General features: G+C 41.2%; 2 protein-coding genes across 6 annotated transcripts in view; both read right to left on the bottom strand.

Moving 5' to 3' along the window:
* Positions 1–7,500, bottom strand: part of LOC133545263 (BMP/retinoic acid-inducible neural-specific protein 3-like) — a 1,164,151-nt gene that overhangs the window by 558,420 nt on the left and 598,231 nt on the right. The window lies entirely within an intron of this gene.
* LOC133545197 (major facilitator superfamily domain-containing protein 8-like) overlaps positions 1–7,500 on the bottom strand; it is a 72,084-nt gene that overhangs the window by 60,019 nt on the left and 4,565 nt on the right. For both annotated transcript variants that reach the window (XR_009804751.1, XM_061890579.1), the window contains exon 2: positions 6,887–7,098. The gene's annotated coding sequence lies outside the window, so the exon portion shown is untranslated. The remainder of the gene's footprint in view (positions 1–6,886; positions 7,099–7,500) is intronic.

Below are 7,500 nucleotides of genomic sequence, written 5' to 3' on the forward strand. Positions count from 1 at the left end.
CCCAACATGGTTTTAACCTCCAGCACTGAGGAGTACTTGAGTGACAACAAAAATAGACACATGTTGATTGGCAGCAGGTGTGGACCGCTGCCGATCAACGGCAAGTCGCGAGAATCAGTGCTCTGTGGAAACAAACAGGAAGTACAACAAAATAAGAGCACTGAACAGGAAATAAAGTACAAAACACGAAAAAATAGATATTGTAACAACTTTGTATTATTACTGACTAAGTAGATTATTATTATTTATCAATTACAACATTTCAGCTTGTTTATGCTTTTTACTTACATTTTTACTGTTTTTTCCCATGTAAGAATACAATAAAAAATAATGATAATAATCTTGATATTATTGCATAACTACATAACCTAGTGCCCATGTGTCAAAATCAAGGCCCCAAGGACGATATTTGTTTAGTATTAGAACCGGCCCGCAGGCCACAGCCGCCCGCTGCTGTTTTGCATGCACCAATACTCCATTAGTGCTGGCGCTAGGAATGTTACAAATGGGGTCCCAAGGACACCATCGAGTCATAAAAATGGGGTCCCCACAATAAATTTTGGGGGTCCCACTTTGTTGTAACTGTTTTGAAAGCAAATGATAAATGTATGCATTATCCTGTTATGTCTCACATTCTATATTATGTTTTGGAAAAAGGTTGTCATCAATGTTACTTAATTTGTTAAAAATAACAAAAGTGTGACGTCAGCCCCCTGAAAAAATGGTGCACTTAAGTATGGGATGGACATCCATGCATTTACTATTTGAGTTTCTTTTTACATGGGTTTGGCAGAACCTAAAAAAGTCAAATTTAAGTTTCAGTTTGCACATTTTTGTCCACTTTTTGGTCCACCAGTGCTGAACCTGCAACCCTCTATACCAGGGGTGTCCAAACTTTTTGACTTGAGGGCCATATTCGGCCCCAAAAAATGTATATATTGTACATACATTTATACATATACAAACCCTGTTTCCATATGAGTTGGGAAATTGTGTTAGATGTAAATTTTACAATGATTTGCAAATCCTATTCAACCCATATTCAGTTGAATATGCTACAAAGACAACATATTTGATGTTCAAATTGATAAACTTTTTTTTGTTGCAAATAATCATTACCTTTAGAATTTGATGCCAGCAAAACGTGACAAAAAGTTGGGAAAGGTATCAATTAATACTGATAAAGTTGAGGAATGCTCACCAAACACTTATTTGGAACATCCGACAGGTGTGCAGGCTAATTGGGAACAGGTGGGTGCCATGATTGGGTACAAAAACAGCTTCCATGAAATGCTAAGTAATTCACAAACAAGGATGGGGTGAGGGTCACCAATTTGTAAGCGAATAGTCGAACAGTTTTACAACATTTCCCACCGAGCTATTGCAAAGAATTTAGGGATTTTACCATCTGCGGTCCGTAAAATCATCAAAAGTTTCAGAGAATCTGGAGAAATCACTGCACGTAAGCGATGATATTACGGACTGTTGATCCCTTAGGCGGTACTGCATCAAAAACTGACATCAGTGTGTAAAGGACATCACCACATGGGCTCAGGAACACTTCATAAAACCACTGTCAGTAACTACAGTTGGTCGCTACATCTGTAAGTGCAAGTTAAAACTCTGCTATGCAAAACAAAACCCATTTATCAACAACACCAAGGAACGCTGCCGGCTTCTCTGGGCCCGAGCTCATCTAAGATGGACTGATGCAAAGTGGAAAAGTGTTCTGTGGTCTGACAAGTCCACATTTCAAATTATATTTGGAAACTGTGGACGTGGTGTCCTTCGGAACAAAGAGGAAAATAACTATCCGGATTGTTATAGCGCAAAGTTGAAAAGCCAGCATATGTGATGGTATGGGGGTGTATTAGTGCCCAAGGCATGGGTAACTTACACATTTGTGAAGGCACCATTAATGCTGAAAGGTCCATACAGGTTTTGGAGCAACATATGTTGTCATCCAAGCAACGTTATCATGGACGCCCCTGCTTATTTCAGCAAAACAACGCCAAGCCACGTGCTACAACAGCGTGGTTTCGTAGTAAAAGAGTGCGGGTACTTTCCTGGCCCCCCTGCAGTCCAGACATGTCTCCCATTAAAAAAGGTGTGGCGCATTATGAAGCGTAAAATACGACAACAAGACCCCGGACTGTGGAACGACTGAAGCTCTACATAAAACAAGAATGGGAAAGAATTCCACTTTCAAAGCTTCAACAATTAGTTTCCTCAGTTCCCAAACGTTAATTGAGTGTTGTTAAAAGAAAAGGTGATGTAACACAGTGGTGAACATGTCCTTTCCCAACTACTTTGGCACATGTTGAAGCCATGAAATTAATTATTATTTGCAAAAAAAAAAATAAGTTTATAAGTTTGAACATCAAATATCTTATCTTTGTAGTGCATTCAATTGAATATGGGTTGAAAAGGTTTTGCAAATCATTGTATTCCGTTCATATTTACATCTAATACAATTTCCCAACTCATATGGAAACATACATATATGTATATATATATAAATATATATACATGTATAAATATACACGTATATATATGTGTGTATGTGCGTATATATATACACACACACACACATGTACGTTAAGTAAGGAAAAAACACAGAGTCTATTACATCCCTACAAGCCTTCTCTTCAGGGTATTTTCCTAGTGATTTTTCCAGATTCTCCAAACCTTTTGATGATAATACGCACCGTAGATGGTGAAATCCCTAAATTCCTTGCAATAGCTCGTCGAGAAATGTTGTTCTTAATTTGTTGGGCAATTAGCTCACACATTTGTTCACAAACATCCTTGTTTGTGAAGCTGCTTTTCTACCCAATCATGGCACCCACCTGTTGCCAATCAGCCTGTTCCCTTGTGGGATGTTCCAAATAAGTGTTCGATGAGCATTCCTCAACTTTCTCAGTCTTTTTTGCCACTTGTGCCAGCTTTTTTGAAACATGTTGCAAAATTTGAGCTAATATTTAACTTTCCTGTCTTTGCAGTCCATTCAATCAAATATAGGTTGAAAATTATTTGCAAATCATTGTATTCTTCACGGTGGCAGAGGGGTTAGTGCGTCTGCCTCACAATACGAAGTTCCTGCAGTCCTGGGTTCAAATCCAGGCTCGGGATCTTTCTGTGTGGAGTTTGCATGTTCTCCCCGTGAATGCGTGGGTTCCTTCCGGGTACTCCGGCTTCCTCCCACCTCCAAAGACATGCACCTGGGGATAGGTTGATTAGCAACACTAAATTGTCCCTAGTGTGTGAATGTTGTCTGTCTATCTGTGTTGGCCCTGCGATGAGGTGGCGACTTGTCCAGGGTGTACCCTGCCTTCCGCCCGATTGTAGCTGAGATAGGCGCCAGCGCCCTCCGCGACCCCAAAAGGGAATAAGCGGTAGAAAATGGATGCATGGATGTATTCTTTTTTTATTTACCATTTACTTAATGGGCCAACTTCAATGGTTTTGGGGGTTGTACATGCAGTGCAGTATTGCCTTCAAAGCACAATTGATGGTCATTGACCTGATTCACCCATGATGTCCACAAAATGGTAGCACATTTGCAGCAATCTGATCGTCAAATATTCTAAATTGCTTGGAAACACCTCGCAGGCCAGATTCCTTATCAAACTCATGATGTCTTAAGGGTCTTAAGGACACCCCTGCTCTAAACTTTGCAGACTCAGCTACTTTCGGGCCTCAGCCTTTGTGATTGCACAAGCAAAATCCAGCCATGAATTTACAATACATACTGTAAATGAGAAATTGCCAGAGCAGGGTCCCCGGGAACTGTCACAAGAAATAAATGTAGTCTTTACTGGACTCCAGCAGGGCACGTAGGCAAACACACCGGGGGGCTGAAACAATGAATTCACTAAGACAAAGAGGCGGTGAATGCTTAAGTTCGTAAACAAAAGACTAGCTGACAGCAAAATAGGCGTTGCCAAGACACTTCATTTTGTTCACTTAAAAAAAAGTCACTGACTCCAAGCTGCAGTTTGAGAATGCAAGCAAGGGAAAGAAACAAGAGGGCAACTTTTCCCAACTCCCTACAGACAGTAAACACAGCTATAGATTACAGTTATGATGTGACTTTTCAACATTATTTTTTTGGACAGATACTAATTAACTTCCTGGCTACTGTTGATGATTTAATGTATTGTCATGCACTTTTGAGGGTAATTTATGGATTTTTTCCGGGTTTGATCATTTCAGTCTCGTCACATCGGACCGATACGATTGCCAACGGCACAAGGTGCGTTCAAAGGACTCCGGCTTATTAGTGATTCCCAAAGCCCAAAAAAAGTCTGCGGGCTATAGAGCGTTTTCATTTCGGGCTCCAGTACTCTGGAATGCCCTCCCGGTAAAAGTTCGAGATGCTACCTCAGTAGAAGCATTTAAGTCTCACCTTAAAACTCATTTGTATACTCTAGCCTTTAAATAGACTCCCTTTTTAGACCAGTTGATCTGCCGTTTCTTTTCTTTTTCTTCTATGTCCCACTCTCCCTTGTGGAGGGGGTCCGGTCCGATCCGGTGGCCATGTACTGCTTGCCTGTGTATCGGCTGGGGACATCTCTGCGCTGCTGATCCGCCTCCGCTTGGGATGGTTTCCTGCTGGCTCCGCTGTGAACGGGACTCTCGCTGCTGTGTTGGATCCGCTTTGGACTGGACTCTCGCGACTGTGTTGGATCCATTATGGATTGAACTTTCACAGTATCATGTTGGACCCGCTCGACATCCATTGCTTTCCTCCTCTCCAAGGTTCTCATAGTCATCATTGTCACCGACGTCCCACTGGGTGTGAGTTTTCCTTGCCCTTATGTGGGCCTACCGAGGATGTCGTAGTGGTCTGTGCAGCCCTTTGAGACACTAGTGATTTAGGGCTATATAAGTAAACATTGATTGATTGATTGAAGGTGGACACATGAAATTGTTCCCATTAAATCAAACGCCGTGACCTGATCATTCAGTCGGCCATTTAGCACGTTGTGGACTCACCCTCGCCATGGAGAAGAAACCACAAAATGCACAAGCCGCGGCCTCCGAAGCCAAAGGGGAAAAGGAAACAGCCGTCGTAGAGAACGGGAATCCACCACGACTAACTGAAGACGCCCAATGTCTTCTCCGGTAGGCGACTGTACATTTGTGAATGAACACAATAAATAGTTCATGGCTCAATATGTACACCTTATAGATTTGTGCCACTGATGTTTGTCCATCCATCCATCCATTTTCTACCGCTTATTCCCTTTTGGGGTTGCGGGGGGCGTTGGCGCCTATCTCAGCTAGAATCGGGCGGAAGGCGGGGTACACCCTGGAAAAGTCACCACCTCATCGCAGACTGATGTTTGCACAAAATAAAATTGGAATTAATTGGTGCGGCTTATATTTAGTATACCAGAAGTGTCAGAGTCGTTTTCACTGAGGGCCGCTTCTGTCGGAGTTATTGGATGACGAACTCCATGATGCAGAGGAGGAGGCAGGGAAAACATGATTTAGTTTAAATAATAGAACAAGAACAAACAAAAAGCACGAACGTGGGCGGAATAACAAACCAAGGGAGCTAGCACTGGAAGCTAGAAAACAAAAAGGAACTTTAGCATGGAAGCTAGTGGATAGCAAACGGAAAAACTGGAAATAACCAACGGCTAACAAGAACAGCTTACCGCTACGACGACCAGGACAAAATGTAACACGACAGGTAATAGCTGAAAAGAATCACAGACACGACAAGAGCAACATATGGCAACGACAAGTCCGAATGACAATACAGTGATCCAGCGCTGACTATAGGAACAAAGCAGGTAAAATAGGAGCGGGCTGATTGACAACAGGTGTGACCAGATGCCAATCAGCCGCAGCTGAGTGAAAACAGGACACAGGGAGACAAACAGGAAGCTGAACCAAAAATAAGAGCACTAGACAGGAACTAAGGACAGGAAATACTAAACACACGGAGGAGAAACTAAAACACAAACAAACTGTCAGTGGTAACTCTGACTCTTATTACACAATTTTGTAATGCATTTTATTAGATTTTTTTTTTTAAATATGGTAAGTTTTAATAATTTCACCTTAAAATGTAATTTTAATTTTGATTTAATTACTGTAATTGGGAAAAAAAACGGTACTGCTGTTTTTGTGGTTCAAAAAATGCTGCTCAGTTGCCAGCATTTTACTGTAAAATTTACATTAGTGTTTTTTCCTATATATTTAAAAAAAAAAATGCCATTTTACAGTAAAATTTGGGCACCTGAACTCCCAGTTTGTTAGTTTTTTATTTTTATTTTTTTACTGCAAATTAACAACTGTAGAATTTTCGGTGTATTACTGTAAATGCCAAAACGGCATCACAGTTTATCACAGTAGAAAAAAATTGTTTAGTTTTTTCCATTTAGAGAAAAATGTTGTAAAAATCACACTCAATTTTACAGTTTTACCTTGAAATCTATTGCTACTTTTACATTGCACAATTTGATGGATAATTTGCTTTAAAATCATTATTATTAGTATGTATTTCTATTTTTTTCTTCCTAGAATAGAAAGAAAGAATACATTTATTAAAATAAAAAAGTTCTAGTACTTTATTGATATTTTTTCCAGGCTTTCGAGGGACAGATCTGTCAAATTTAAATATACTGTATATATTTTTAGAGGGGTGGGGGTTCACAGCTATTGGTGATCAATTATACATAAGTTCAACCTATTTTGTCACTATGATGAGGTGGCGATTTGTCCAGGGTGTACCCCGCCTTCCGCTCGAATGCAGCTGAGATAGGCTCCAGCACCCCCCGCCACCCCAAAAGGGATAAGCGGTAGACAATGGATGGATGGACTGTGTTGGTGAGTGTGATCATTTCCTCAGTCAACAAAATGACAGGGTCACCTACTATCCAGAGGTTGGGTCGCGGGTACAGCAGCCTAAGCAGAGAATTCCAGACTTTCCTCTCCTAATCTACTAGGTCCAGCTCTTCCCGGAGGATCCTGAGGCGTTCCTAAGCCAGCTGGTAGACATAGTCTCCCCACCGTGTCCTGGGTCTTCCCCCGATTGGACGAGTCCTGAACAGCTCCCCATGTAGGCGTCCGGGTGGCATACCACTTTGTGATAGGGTCAGAAGCACACAAATAAGAACCACAACACAAGAAATATAATGTTTTGGGCAGTTATTCTTAAACAGTGGTACGTGTACCACTAGGGGTACGCAGGCTCCATCTAGTGGTACGCCAAATAATCACTTTTCCCTTGTTGCAAGTCTCTAGTTGTATGTCGTAATATGTATATGGGCGTTGCTAGAATTTTTTTTTCTTTCCTGTTCTCGAACTAAGCCCCACTCCTGGAGTTAGGACTGGGACTAGGCTATTTTCTCTTCCTAATGTTGGTTCTTAATGAAAATGTGATTTCGTTGTTCCACCCTCCATGAAAGTACAGTGTTGTATTTTCCTATATTCAAACACAGTGTTGCTGTTCAAACTGTGCGTAATGTTACAGTGCCCGAATGA

The sequence above is a fragment of the Nerophis ophidion genome, linkage group LG28 (assembly GCF_033978795.1).
Source record: "Nerophis ophidion isolate RoL-2023_Sa linkage group LG28, RoL_Noph_v1.0, whole genome shotgun sequence".
NCBI lineage: Eukaryota > Metazoa > Chordata > Actinopteri > Syngnathiformes > Syngnathidae > Nerophis > Nerophis ophidion.